Source organism: Rhinoderma darwinii, chromosome 4 (genome assembly GCF_050947455.1).
Source record: "Rhinoderma darwinii isolate aRhiDar2 chromosome 4, aRhiDar2.hap1, whole genome shotgun sequence".
Classification (NCBI taxonomy): domain Eukaryota; kingdom Metazoa; phylum Chordata; class Amphibia; order Anura; family Rhinodermatidae; genus Rhinoderma; species Rhinoderma darwinii.
The window spans coordinates 382,319,224-382,334,643 of NC_134690.1; the positions used below are offsets into that span (position 1 = coordinate 382,319,224).

Genomic DNA, 15,420 nt, shown 5'->3' on the forward strand with positions numbered 1-15,420 from the left:
TGCCGATAAGTTACTATGGCAGCTGGGGGCCTATAAAAGGCCCTTAGGTCTGCTATAGGTATGTGCCTATCAGGCCATGCCAGTGATACACTGACTGAAATACTGTGTGCACCAAAGCATTAGACAAGCGTTCAAACAATCGAGGCTTCAATTCCCCTAGTGCGACTAATAAAAAAGGTAGGTGGAAAAAAGAAAAATTGTTCAAAATGATAAAATAACCCTTTTTTTTACGTTAAAAACTATAAAAAATATTTACATTTAAGATATCGCCGCAATCGTACCAACCTGTAGAATAAAAAGGAAGAAGGGAAAAGGCTGGCACTGTTGAACCAGTAATACTGGTACAATTGGAGTATATCAAAAAATGGCTTTCTTATCCTTAATGGATTATAGCAGCTGAGTTGGCTAATTCCACATCCTGACCGAGATCTTTGAATGAAGAAATTCTGTTGAATGACCGGTGAGTGCCTCGATACCTTCTATTTTGTCTACCTGTAGAATAAAGATGGCACATAATACCCCACAGCGAATGCGGCTAGGTTGACGCAAAAAAAATATATAGTTATGGCCCCCAGAATACGCTATTACAAAAATGCTTTTTCTCATAAAACATGTTTATTGCCCAATCGTAGCAACCCATAGAATAAAATTAACACATCATTTATACGGCATAGCGTAAATGAAAGCACAAAAAAAACCTGTGGTGGAATTGCAGGTTTTTTTTCCTCACCCCCCCCCCCCTCCTTCAAGAAAAACTATTGATAAAAGTTAAACAATAAATTACATGTAGCCCCAAAACAGTGCCATTGAAAAAAAAAAAACTTGTCCCGCAAAAAAAAACAAAAAACCCTCATACAGCTATGTAGATACCCCTTTCTATCCTCTCCTGATGGAGCTTCTAAGCCGATTTATGACCAAATCACAAGTTGAACATAACGCCGTTTTACACAGGTCAATTATCGGGCAAACAAGTGTTCACAAAACGCTTGTTCCCGATAATTTCCCTGTGTAAACAGGCCAACGATCAGCCGATAAACGAGCAAACGCTCGTTCATCGGCAAATTGTATCGTTTATGCAGCGTAAAATATTATCGTTGCCGGCAGCACATCTCCCTGTGTAAACAGGGCGACGTGCTGCCGACATGATAGAAATGTATGGGGACAAGTGATTGTAGTAATGAGTCCTTGCCCCCCTACATTGCTCCTTGTGAAAGGAGCAAACGAGCGCCGATCAACAAGCCGTTTCGTTGATCGGCACTCGTTTACACAGCCCACTTTGGGCCGTGTAAGAGAACCTTTAGATTTGGTCAAAAATCAGTAGTTCAGACGTGGAGATAAAGGGGCTAAAGAACACGCCTTCAGATTAAGGGATGACGTGCAGGCTGCTATATTCTAGAATATATGCAGGCTGCAAAAACTGAAATAACTACTAATTATAAAAGTATATTTTAGCCCATAATACAGCCAATGCAATAAAAAAAAAAAAAAGGAAAAAGAAATTACCCCAAAAGGTGACCTCGCACATCTATGGCCGGCTTTCGATTACGCTTTTAAAGCACTGGTTTGCAGAAACATTTTTTTTTCCCATAAGTGGTTTAGTTCATTAAATGCAATATAAAAGCAAAGTATTAGCAATCCTATGAGCACAGGGCACAAGTTATCCGTTTCAATAGGTAGCTTTGGTGTTTGCGGCACAGAAATTAAAACACAAGAACATAATAGAACACATTTTCTTATATACATTGTATTTTGAGCAAAGCATAAACATAAAAAACACACCAACCGATACTGTTCTCAGTACTTTTACATGAAGCCCATTGTTTCCACGGTTCAGGTCACTTTATAGAAGCATCCAACAGCTGCCACGTCTCTTTTATTAACCATAATCTATGAACTGGTGAAAACACACTATTAAAATAATTCAGGTGAGGGAAGAACACTATTGAGTTAAGCTTCCGATCACAAAGAAAAACATTTAGGAATAATCTTGATTAAACTGCAAGTAATTATTTACACGGTGCCTAATACCATTTAGTCTATAATTTGTGTTTTGTCCCCTTGTACTATTGTTTAAAAATCCAAGAAACAAGAAAGACACAGCAGTATTCTTTTTCTACACGAGTACATTCAGGAGTAATGGAAGATATAGCATTAGAAAGAAAGACTGGTTTTTGATACATTGCCCAATTTATTTTTTTGAAAAACAGTTGATGTTAAGAGTGGTTTACGGTAAGATTATTTGGAAACTTTATCATGGACATATTGAAATTGTTAATTCAGTATTTTAGTTCCTGTAGATGAAAAAAGTCCATTGCACGGCAGGTTTGTCCATAAGCAGCGTTCATGCGAAGTTACTCAAGAGGCTTATCTGGACAAGACATTTAAATATGTCTTATTGGGAAATATGGACGTCATAAAGAGAGAGTCTACTGCTATAGACCCCCCTCTATAAGAGAGACACTTACAAGCAGCACTTCTCGCTCTGGTAGACCCACTAATTTAAATAGCCACATGTAATACTACCTTTACCCTGTAGTGGCCACTGTGAGGGAAATGTAGAGCCGGCCGCAACATCATGTGTTTGCACGGGGTTTCATATTAAGGGAGTTATCTGTGATAAGACAACCCCCTTACAGAGGTACACCACCTAAATAAAAATTGACAAGATTAATATGACAGTGAGAGAGCAAACTGGATTGAGCCCACTGGTGATTCGACCATGAACTGACTTTAACACCAGCCTGGTTGCTAGGGAAGTTCTTCTAGGCAACCAGATGTTAAAGGATGCAATTGTTATACAGTCTAATCCTAGTCTGAAATAACTCAGATGTGTAAAAAGCTGGATATGTTCCAAAAAAGAAGAAGTACCCCTCTACTTTTAGGATCCACCATGGGAACCTGACCTCAGAACTTTAAGATAAACAAAAAATTCTTTGTTTTTTCATGCAAACCATGACACCATTTTTATAGTAGTCCCATCTAGGTACACCTATTATGCTAGAGATGGGTTTTCCAATCAGTGACAAAACTACTCCAATGAGGCAGTGGCCAACAAGAAAAAAATAAATTCTTGAATTCCAACTCCAAATATGGCAATGAGAATAAATCCTTAACGACCCATCTCCAGTAATTTAGTACCTAGAACTTGCAATATTAGGAGACTAAAGAAAAGTATTCAGGCCCCTTTTGAACTCTAACAAATTTACCATCACAACATCCTGGGCAAAAAGTTTCATTAAGTCACTGCTCTTACAGTAAAGAATCCCCTTTTATGATGATGGAGAATCATTTTTTTTTCCTCTAGAAATAGTGGATGAACCCTTGATTTCAAACCGTATAAGATTTGATTGTTCACACTGCACAAAAAAAATCTAGCTCAAATATAAAAAGGACTGTCATGTGCAAATCCAACCTTTCAATAAGAAGGGATATCCATATTGTATACCATGCAGTGTGTGTTTGGAGTCATTAGCCAGTTGATGAAACATGCTATCACCAAAACCGCTTTTTAAAATTTACCCTCAATGTGCAGCTGTAAATCAGATTTATGCAACACACTTCAGGTGATGGACACCTCACTAGTCCACCAATTGCTAACCCTATCTGGGTTGTAGTGAGGTTACACATAATTTCTTCTACATACTGTTAAAATAATTTAAAGTATCCAATAATCCAGAATTACTTATTTTTAACATAGAATTTTATTGCAGGATATTAATTTCAGGACTAGAAGACTGACCAAAGACAACCAAATAGAAGCCCGCTTTGATTAAAGGGGTTTAACTGAAGTAAGATTAGTCACTTACTAATGTACTGTCTGTAGCAGAAATGCCTCTGTAAGCCAGTCTCTCGTGTAGTCACATGACCATGCTCCTGGCGTTGCTCTCCTGCATATGTGAGTCTCATACACTGAACATGTTGTGATCTCCTCTCCCCCCTGGCTGCAGTACTGGACATGACATGCCACTTATCTCCACTGCTACCTGGCTCTCCCCCTCCGGCTCGTTCTCTTGCGGGGGTAAGTTATTCATGCTGGGCAGCAGAATAGCAGAGCTGTGTTTCAGTAGCAGACAGTGAATATTACAAGGTGTAAGGTAGTGTTGTAATTAAAAGGGACATGAAAGCAGATGTAAATAGAGGCAATATGTGTGAGAGGGAATAGGAATCATGGGAACTGTAGTCCTTTACATGGTAATCCAGACCACTGCAAGCCCTGGCAGCATCAAAACAAAGGTGCTGTACAGAGCTGGGCAAGATAATAAAAAATCACTACTACTTTTCTGTGTTTTTCTTACAGGGATTGCCTGTACATTTTTTATTTATAGCCTAACCTTAGAATGTACCTGAGGAAGAGGTCAGACCGACCTTGAAACGCGTTGTACGTTCATTAAATCATCCTTTCTAATATTTACTTCAATCCTTCTCATTTTGGTGGACCCTGGTAGATCCTGCATTTTTCTTTTTGAATGGTGTTATATCGTTAAAGATCTCAGGATTGAGGCCTGCAGGCAGAGCAGCAACCACGCTGATTCGAAGGGCCGAGAATCTTCCTATACACGCATCCCAGAGTTGTGCGTGCCGTTTTGCACAACTCTGTCTGGTGAGTACGGCTCGGTCCACCCAGTAGATTTTGTTACCCTTCTCCTTTTTTACTGCACTATGGAACACTTTTTGTGTTAATTTATCCTTAGGATAGGTCATCTATATGAGATTGGTGGGGGTCCAACTCCCAGGACCCCCGCAGATCATTAGTCATCGCCATGGCCTCTTGAGTGTTTATCAGGCACAGCGCCGTACAGATCAGTAGAGGGTGTGCCTGGGATTGAATCTCAGTCCCATTTACTTAAATGGGATTGAAACTGCAACTTCAGTCAGAGCCGTTCCAGAGGTGCACAGCACTGTGCCTTCAAACTGGGAAACGCCGCGGCCCCTTCAGTTAGCTGATTGGCAGTGGCACCAGGAGTCAGACCCCCACCGATCTCATATTGATGACCTATCCTAAGGATAGGTGATGAATAAAAAAAAAATGGCCGTACAATCTATTTAAGCTCAAAGAACCCCTTTGAAACTCATTGTTAGTTGCAGATTTTATATCACCACTTTATTTTCGGCCATATTCCTTAAAGGGGTTGTCCATCTTCTGACAACTGATGACCTATCCACCGGATAGGTCATCAGTACATGATCTATGCGGGTCCGACACCCCGGGCCCTGTACAGATCAACTGGTCCGGTGCCTCCGTCCACCGGACGTACATGCCGGAAGAAGTTGGCTCCGGCCACAGAAAATCGGCCGAGCTGCAGAACTGCAGGTCCGCTCCTATTCACTTGAATAGGAGCAGAGCTGCAGTACTGCAGCTCGGCCGATATTACGTGGCCAGAGCCAACTTCTTCTGGCACGTGCGTCTGGTGCACAGAGGCACCGGACCAGCTGATCTGTGCAGGGCCCAGGGTGTCGGACCCCCACAGATCATGTACTGATGACCTATCCAGTGGCTAGGTCATCAGTTGTCAGAAGCTGGAAAACCCCCTTAGGCTATGTTCACACTAAGCTTTTTGACGAGTTTTTTTGAAGCGGAAACCGCGCCGCAAAAATCATCAAAAACGGCACGAAAATGCCTCCCGTTGATTTCAATGGGAGGCGGCGGTTTTCTCCCGCGAGAAGAAGTGACATGCCCTATCTTCGGGCGTTTCCGCCTCTGACCTCCCATTGACTTCAATGGGAGGCTGAGAAAGCTTATTTCGCGGCGTTTTATGCATGCGGCGCTCAATGGCCGCGGGCGAAAAACGCTGCGAAAAACAGCGTGCAGGGAGAGGAAAAACTGACTCAAACTTCCAAACTGAATTTTGAGGCAGAAATTCCACCTGCAAAAAAACTCAGTGTGAACATAGCCTTAAAGTGAATGTCCAACCTTCAAATACTATTTTTGTTTTGTTCGTTTTGTTTTATTAAAATAGGTTAAAAAATTTGTGCCGATTTAGCCCCGAACCCGATAAAGTCTTACTTAATGATAAAAGGGAGAGAGATTCACTTTAAGGCCGCTGTGATAGAACTTTTCAGCATTTTTTATGGACTACACACGGTTGACAGACTATTAGGGCAACGGTCACATGTGCATTATTACATTTTTCCTATTCCTAAAGTGATACCAATAATAATAGCATATTAGTGACATTTAAACAACTCTCTAACACATCTACATAGGTTCACCAAAGGTGACTGTACTCTTTAATCCATAGAACTAAGAAACAGTTGCGCTCGCCAACCCTCGTTTATTCAATGTTTTTCTATAGCATTTCTAGTGTATCTTTATTAGGATACTTAAGCCGTGCTGCCTAATACAGTGGCAGCTGGAAGAAAAGAAGGGAATGTATTTCATCCAGTGGGTGTAGGTTGTATATTTGTGTGTAGGTGAGCCAAGGAACATGGATTGTACGAGCGCAATCACTCAGTATGTAGTGAATACGAGGTTCTCTCCCATCTACACGCAAGCTGTCAGGAAGCACTTTATTGCTCGAACCCGTGTCATCAGATAAAAATGTTAACTGTTGGAAAGTAAATGTATACGTAGATGGTCGTTTTGGTATACTTAAATAATTATAAGCGTCTCAGACAGCGGGCACCTTGTTATACTTAATAGAGGAATAAAAGCCGCAGATCAGGAAAGGGGATTTTATTACAAAGAAAGAAAAAAAAAAAAAAAGTGGTGCGTAGGTGGGCAAACTATACTTGTCTGAGGCTAACTATAGGATTTACTGATTGCCCCAGTTAAACCTTTTATTCCTTTGCAATCTTAGAAAATGACTGATGCACCAGACCTTTCAAACACCTAAATCAATGACGTTTTTATGGTATTTTTCTTATACATATCTTAATCTGCACATGGCTATAGTTAGGCTCAATGCGTGTGGCAAATCCGCAGTGTGATACAGTACCAGCATAGTCAATGAGATTCCAGGAAATCTTATGTACACGCTGCGGTATTTTTCGGGAGGGAAATTGACCTGTGGTGTGTTTTTTAGAATCCGCAGCATGTCAATTTATCTTGCGTTTCCGCTTGCGAATTGTATCTGCCTAGTGCAGGGGAAAATCACACCAAAATCCGCAGCATGAAAACGCGCTGTAAGAACCGCACCGAAAAACGCACTATTAGGTGTGGTTTTTACCGGCGAGTTTCCTGTGTATTGCTGCGGTTTTAGTGCGTATTATCCGCAGCAAAATACGCAACGTGTGCATGTGGCCTTGGGATTCAACAATCTTAACAAAACAATAATTAAAATAAACACGTGATTAGAGGAAATGTATCATATAGACCATATTTAAATATACTTTTATTATAAACTTTTTCTTGTTTTTGCATTTTTCAAGGATTATTTTTATAAAAATTGATAATGAGCAAACATTTCCTGTTTTGCAGTGTAGACTTGCGATTTGCGGTGTAGACGACTGGAAAAGGTTCAGAGAATGGGGGATTTAGGCCTCATTCACACGACCGTGTCAGATTTTGAATGGACCGTTTTTCACGTGAGTGATGCATCAGATTTGAGTTTGGGTCTGTTTTTGTCATCCGCGTGACCTTTGCTTTTGTCGTCCATTGAAAAAATAAAAAAACGGAAGGCGGCCCATTATGTCACTTTTTTCCCCAATTTGTCCCAATCCTCTGAAAACACCCAAGGTCACATGATCGCACAGATGCCATTTTCTATTGCTTTACAGCATATACGGAGCTTTGTCCGATTCCCCTTTTTTGTTGGATCAGTTTTGGGCTATTTTTTAGCTGCTGATCAGGTCTTCACAACCTTTTTGTAAAGTGTTCTGTTGGCCAAAGACCTCATGCACATGACCGTGTTTTTTTTGCTCGTGTGATATCCGCAATTTTGCAGATAGCCCACAGACCCACTCATTTATATGGCCCCATGAACATAACTGATGTTCACGTATCCGTGTGGAGGCTGCAAAGACTCACGTGACCTACTCAGGGGGGTTGGGACCAATTCCAGCCTTCCTTTTTTGCAGATCCGTGAATACTGATGATACACAGAGGCAATACAAAAGTTTTTTTTGTGGACAAATGGATCGCAACGTATACGTGGGTTTTGCATTAGGCCTAGCTCTATTGTCATTGATTTGGCTAGCAATGTGGGAGCCATGTGAAGCCAACGTACTTCAGCAGTGTCTCTTGGTGATACAGCAGTGTTTCCTAATGATAAAGGCCTCTGGTTTCCCTTTCTTTTGCTTGACAACAGATCAGTTAAAAACAAAAATCGCACACGGATGGCTTTGATATGCAATCCATTTTTTTAATCACTCCAACAGACTTGAATGGCCTAGTCTGATCCAGAAAAACAGATGTGTAAATAGATCCATTGACTTGTATGGGACAGTGTGCCGTTTTTAGAGGAAAAATAGTCGTGTGAATAAGGCCTAAAATGGGTTTTTCTAGACCAAAGAAAAATTTTTATCTGCTCAAAAACTTTCATCTATACAGTGATAAAGATCAACTATTAAACTTCCTTTTTTTTTTTTCATTTTGGTCTACTCCTATGGACCTGATGCAGCAGCCGTTTGCCGTTTGTTTACATGTGGCACTTCCAATCCTGGAGCCGCATAGACGACATATCCCATAGTGCCTTGTGCTGGCATCAAAGCCAGCTCTGTAGATGCCCCTTACACCTTCCCAATGTGCTGAACAATTCAAGTAAAAGAAGCAGCATTTTCGACCCATTGTACATGACAACAGGGATGACGTAATGTACAGGGTGGGCCATTTATATGGATACACCTAAATAAAATGGGAATGCTTGGTGATATTAACTTCCTGTTTGTGGCACATTAGTATATGGGAGGGGGGAAACTTTTCAAGCTGGGTGTGGACCATGGTGGCCATTTTGAAGTCGGCCATTTTGTGTCCAACTTTAGTTTTTTCAATGGGAAGAGGGTCATGTGACACATCAAACTTATCGAGAATTTCACAAGAAAAACAATGGCGTGCTTGGTTTTAACGTTACTTTATTCTTTCATGAGTTATTTACAAGTTTCTGACCACTTATAAAATGTGTTCAAAGTGCTGCCCGTTGTGTTGGATTGTCAATGCAACCCTCTTCTCCCACTCTTCACTCACTGATAGCAACACCGCAGAAGAAATGCTAGCACAGGCTTCCAGTATCCGTAGTTTCAGTTGCTGCACATCTCGTATCTTCACAGCATAGACAATTGCCTTCAGATTACCCCAAAGATAAAAGTCTAAGGGGGTCAGATCGGGAGACCTAGGGGGTAATTCAACTGGCCCACGACGACCAATCCACTTTCCAGGAAACTGTTCATCTAGGAATGCTCGGACCTGACACCCATAATGTGGTGGTGCACCATCTTGCTGGAAAAACTCAGGGAACGTGCCAGCTTCAGTGCATAAAGAGGGAAACACATCATCATGTAGCAATTTCAGATATCCCATGGCCTTGAGGTTTCCATTGATGAAGAATGGCCCCACTATCTTTATCAGAAACTTGTAAAGAACTCATGAAAGAATAAAGTAACGTTAAAACCAAGCACACCATTGTTTTTCTTGTGAAATTCGATAAGTTTGATGTGTCACATGACCCTCTTCCCATTGAAAAAACTAAAGTTGGATACAAAATGGCCGACTTCAAAATGGCCGCCATGGTCAACACCCAGCTTGAAAAGTTTCCCCCCTCCCATATACTAATGAGCCACAAACAGGAAGTTAATATCACCAACCATTCCCATTTTATTTAGGTGTATCCATATAAATGGCCCACCCTGTACCGATTCTGCCTGAACGGATGCTGGTAGTAACGGATGGGACATGAGCGAAAAAAGAAAGGAACCTTGTAGGTGGCATCATGATTCGAAGGCAGAACTAGAAATTTCAAAAAAGTGCAAATATATTACAAACATGCTTTCTTTTACTAGTTTGGTTATTGTTTGGTGATGGAGGGCAGGAGCGTACTCCATTATTTTCCCGAGACTATCATGATCTATGACATTTTTGACCATTAGCTTTCATTCACTGCAGCTGCCATAAAGCGCACACACCCTGCCGTACTGTCTAGATGGACAATGCAGCAAGGAAGCAGGTCTCCAATTTGGCCCTCCCAGGGAAATTTTTAAAAATTACAAAAATAAAAACATTAAAAACTTAAATCGAATAAATTAAACTAAAATTAAATACATGATACATTAATTATAAATATATAATAAGTTGATGAAAAGATACACATGAAAATGTAACACTAGCAGTGAGGAGAGACAATAAAAAAAATAAAGCAATAACACAATAATGAAAAAGGTGTTTTGAAATCTGATGATACGTATATTTGCCCTTGAGAAACACGAGACAACACAAAAATAAAAACTTCATACACACCACACATGTGCACGGGGTGGGGGTATGGGGGAGGTCAAACAGATAATAACGCTGCAAACAATTTATTTTTGAAATAATCTAAACATCAGACTATTAAACAGAAAAAAAAAAGTTTAAAAAGGAAATTTTTACTTTGTAAGGCTCAAGGTTTTTGGCCCATCAGCCGTTGTTGACTGAACAAGCGACCTTGTATATTTAGTTCTATCGGCAGAGGAATACAGATTACAATCATTGTTTATACAAAAATCCATTTTATCATTTACCGGATGACATATCCTGGATTGAAAATATTTTCTTGCTTCATTAAATTTGGTATTTTGGTATTCATTGAAAGATATTATAATTATGGGAATCATCTGAAAAAGGTATGAATAAAATAAGTCAGAAGTTGCCACAAATACAACTATAAAGTTAATGACTTAATGTTTGAATCTTAAAAATGTAAAATCTAAAAAAAAAAAAAAAAAATGAAATAAAAAGAAAGAAAAAAATAACAATTATTGTGATCCTAAAAATATATGCTATCCATTTCATTTAAAAAGCAAAGATTTGCCCTTTTTTGGTCATTTTAGACTCATTACAAAAAAATCGACCAGACGTCTTACAGATCAAATTTAAGGCTAAGGCTACACAACGACACAGGTCTCGTGGCCATAGATCGCTGTATGGCCATGCCTGTGTCGCAGGTAATATATACGGAACTCATACGGAACTCATGTCGGCCGAATTTCCCGGACCGAACACAGTTCAAGGAATCGGGCTCTTAGCATCATAGTTATCTATGACGTTAGGTGTCCCTGCCTCCCTGGAGGAATACTATCCCGTACTGAAATGTTTTTAGTACGGGACAGTATTCACGCGGGGAGGCAGGGACTCACAGCGTCATACATAATTATGATGCTAGGAGCCCAGTTCCCTAAACGGTGTTCAGTCCGGGAAATTCGGCTGACATGCGGTCGTGTGCTTGAGGCCTAAGGTCTGCTGGCCTCCTGCTGGACGCGTGCAGTGTGCTAACACACGGTCTTGGTTTGCTTTCGGGTCGTTGGTAGCATGCCACTCAATGGCGGATCATCATATGGGCGTTTCGGGCGGTCGCCCGGGGCCCGAGGCACTCAGGGGGCCCATTGCTGCACGAACTGCACATAATTGTAAAAACTATGCAGCGCACTTGCGCTGCTAACGGTCACTGCAGAGAGAAGGTGCAGGCAGCACAATTCGGGGCGGGCTTAGCCGAGATAGTGAAAGTTACCTCTCTACATAAATGTGCTCCGAATTGAAGGCTAGAGGACCTTTGATGACGTCGTGCCCATGTGACCCCCGCCCACCAATCAGGTCCGTCTATCACAGTGAAGAAGCAGAATATCTGCAGGGAAGAAGGCCCGCCCACCAGTCAAGTTTTTACACAGCGCTCCAGGCTGGTGAGTGCTTTTCCAAACCCCCATCCCTTCATCACTCCCTCCCTCCCATCATCCCTCCATAACTCCCTCCCTCCCTCCCTCCCATCATCCCTCCATAACTCACTCCCTCCCTCCCATCATCCCTCCATAACTCCCTCCCTCCCATCATCCCTCCATAACTCACTCCCTCCCTTCATCACTGCTGTATGTGTGTGTGTGGTGCTATCTACAGGGGGCTGTGTGTGTGTGTGTGTGTGTGTGTGTGTGTGTGTGTGTGTGTGTGTGTGTGTGTGTGTGTGTGTGTGTGTGTGTGTGTGTGTGATGATATATACAGGGGCTGTGTGTGTGTGACGCTATATACAGGGGCTGTGTGTGTGGTGCTATCTACAGGGGGCTGTGTGATGCTATATACAGGGGCTGTGTGTGTGTGTGTAACGCTATATACAGGGGGATGTGTGTGTGTGGTGCTATCTACAGGGTGCTGTGTGTGTGATGCTATATACAGGGGCTGTGTGTGTGTGTGTGTGTGTGTAACGCTATATACAGGGGGCTGTGTGTGTGTGATGCTATATACAGGGGGATGTGTGTGATGCTATATACTGGGGCTGTGTGTTTGTGTGTAACACTATATACAGGGACTGTGTGTGTGTGTGTGTGTGTGTAACGCTATATACAGGGGGATGTGTGTGTGTGATGCTATATACAGGGGCTGTGTGTGTGTGTGTGTGTGTGTGTGTGTAACACTATATACAGGGGCTGTGTGTGTGTGTGATGCTATATACAGGGGGATGTGTGTGTGTGATGCTATATACAGGGGCTGTGTGTCTGATGCTATATACAGGGGCTGTGTGTGTAACACTATATACAGGGGCTGTGTGTGTAACGCTATATACAGGGGGATGTGTGTGTGTGATGCTATATACAGGGGCTGTGTGTGTGATGCTATATACAGGGGCTGTGTGTGTAACACTATATACAGGGGCTGTGTGTGTGTGATGCTATATACAGGGGGATGTGTGTGATGCTATATACAGGGGCTGTGTGTGATGCTATATACAGGGGGCTGTGTGTGTGATGCTATATACAGGGGCTGTGTGTGTGATGCTATATACAGGGGGCTGTGTGTGTGATGCTATATACAGGGGGCTGTGTGTGTGATGCTATATACAGGGGCTGTGTGTGTGTGTGTGTGTGTGTGTGTGTGTGTGTGTGTGTGTAACACTATATACAGGGGCTGTGTGTGTGTGATGCTATATACAAGGGGATGTGTGTGTGATGCTATATACAGGGGCTGTGTGTGATGCTATATACAGGGGGCTGTGTGTGTGATGCTATATACAGGGGGATGTGTGTGTGTGTGATGCTATATACAGGGGCTGTGTGTGTGATGCTATATACAGGGGCTGTGTGTGTGTGTGTAACACTATATACAGGGGCTGTGTGTGTGTGATGCTATATACAGGGGGATGTGTGTGATGCTATATACAGGGGGCTGTGTGTGTGATGCTATATACAGGGGCTGTGTGTGTGATGCTATATACAGGGGGCTGTGTGTGTGATGCTATATACAGGGGCTGTGTGTGTGTGTGTGTGTGTGTAACACTATATACAGGGGCTGTGTGTGTGTGATGCTATATACAGGGGGATGTGTGTGTGATGCTATATACAGGGGCTGTGTGTGATGCTATATACAGGGGGCTGTGTGTGTGATGCTATATACAGGGGCTGTGTGTGTGTGTGTGTAACGCTATATACAGGGGGATGTGTGTGTGTGATGCTATATACAGGGGCTGTGTGTGATGCTATATACAGGGGGATGTGTGTGTGATGCTATATACAGGGGCTGTGTGTGTGTGTGTGTGTGTGTGTGTGTGTGTAACGCTATATACAGGGGGCTGTGTGTATGGTGCTATCTACAGGGGGCTGTGTGTGTGATGCTATATACAGGGGCTGTGTGTGTGTGACGCTATATACAGGGGGATGTGTGTGTGACGCTATATACAGGGGGATGTGTGTGTGACGCTATATACAGGGGGATGTGTGTGTGACGCTATATACAGGGGGATGTGTGTGTGACGCTATATACAGGGGGATGTGTGTGTGACGCTATATACAGGGGGATGTGTGTGTGACGCTATATACAGGGGCTGTGTGTGTGTGACGCTATATACAGGGGCTGTGTGTGTGTGACGCTATATACAGGGGGATGTGTGTGTGTGACGCTATATACAGGGGGATGTGTGTGTGTGTGACGCTATATACAGGGGGATGTGTGTGATGCTATATACAGGGGGATGTGTGTGTGACGCTATATACAGGGGGATGTGTGTGTGACGCTATATACAGGGGGATGTGTGTGTGACGCTATATACAGGGGGATGTGTGTGACGCTATATACAGGGGCCTTTGTGCACGTGGTGCTTTACTATACAGTGTTTGACACAATTATATTCAGGGGCGCAGTGTTTGGTGCTATTATAGTTAGAGGCACAGTCTGTGGCACCATGATAATTTTGTTTTCGTTTATAGGTGTAGAAATGTTGGAAAAGTGAGCAACAGAAGACATCTAAGTGGCAAATTCTGCAGAAATGGGTCATGGCCAGGAGATGTTGTCATAAGCGCTGGACCAGATGGAGAAGAAAAGAGGAAAAAAGTTATCAGAATCTGAGTAGTCGTCACCTGTGAGTCACTAGATTTATAGAGAATCTGTCACCTCTCCTGACATGTTTATTATAGGAAATCCTTGTGTTTCACTAAAAGTCTTTGTGCAGTCCAGAACTGATAGACAAATGTGTGTTACCATTCCCCTTGTTAGGAGGATGTGTCCCTGCACAGTGTGATACTGTCAGCGATGGTTGGAGACTGTCAGTATGTAGGGACACAGCCCTTTGACAAGGGGAATCGTAACAACCATTTGTTAATGCTTGAACAAAAAGGTAGTGTTACGGCTCGGCGGGGGAGAAGGGGGGCCCAAGTTTGGGTAACAGCCCAGGGCCCATAGTCTACTTAATCCGCCACTGATGCCACTCATGTAGTGAGGGAAAACGATGTTCGTTATTGCTCAGCCGAGCAGAGGGTAATTTGTGTTTTTGTCTGAACGAAAAGGCTTTATGTTTATTTTTTTATTTTGCCACAGGCAAAGCACCTTTTTGAAAAAGGATTTCTGTGTCACTGTCTCTGACTGCATTCTGCCTATGCAACAGATAGAATTCCCACATTACATACTGAAAATATCCTAATTTACAAAGGGCCTACTTACGGACTCCATTGAAAGTGTATCTATTGATACCTTTTTAGTAATCCAAATACGTCCGTGTCGAATCATTTCATAATATATCAGCTCAGTTTTCACGGTAAGGAACTCAAATTCCCCAGATTCCCTTCACAGAGTTAGGGTATGTTCATACGCAAACTTAAAAACGTCTGAAAATACGGAGCGGTTTTCAAGTGAAACCACTGCGTGTGAACATACCCTTAGAGATAAATTATAAAACTCTGGCTGCCTGAAGCCACCACTAGGGGCAGTTTACCAAATACAGATTATTGAGCCCAATGGAGCTCTATAATTGGGTCAACAGTAAGCTCCCCCTAGTGGTAGCGGCAGGCATTTAGAATTTTATCATTTAACTTTATGGC

General features: G+C 42.3%; 2 protein-coding genes across 2 annotated transcripts in view; one reads left to right on the forward strand and one right to left on the reverse strand.

Annotated features, from left to right (window-relative positions):
* CAMKMT (calmodulin-lysine N-methyltransferase) overlaps positions 1-15,420 on the reverse strand; it is a 330,489-nt gene that overhangs the window by 291,855 nt on the left and 23,214 nt on the right. The gene's annotated exons all lie outside the window — the stretch shown is intronic.
* PREPL (prolyl endopeptidase like) overlaps positions 14,387-15,420 on the forward strand; it is a 48,127-nt gene continuing 47,093 nt past the window's right edge. The window contains exon 1 of the mRNA XM_075863223.1: positions 14,387-14,465. The gene's annotated coding sequence lies outside the window, so the exon portion shown is untranslated. The remainder of the gene's footprint in view (positions 14,466-15,420) is intronic.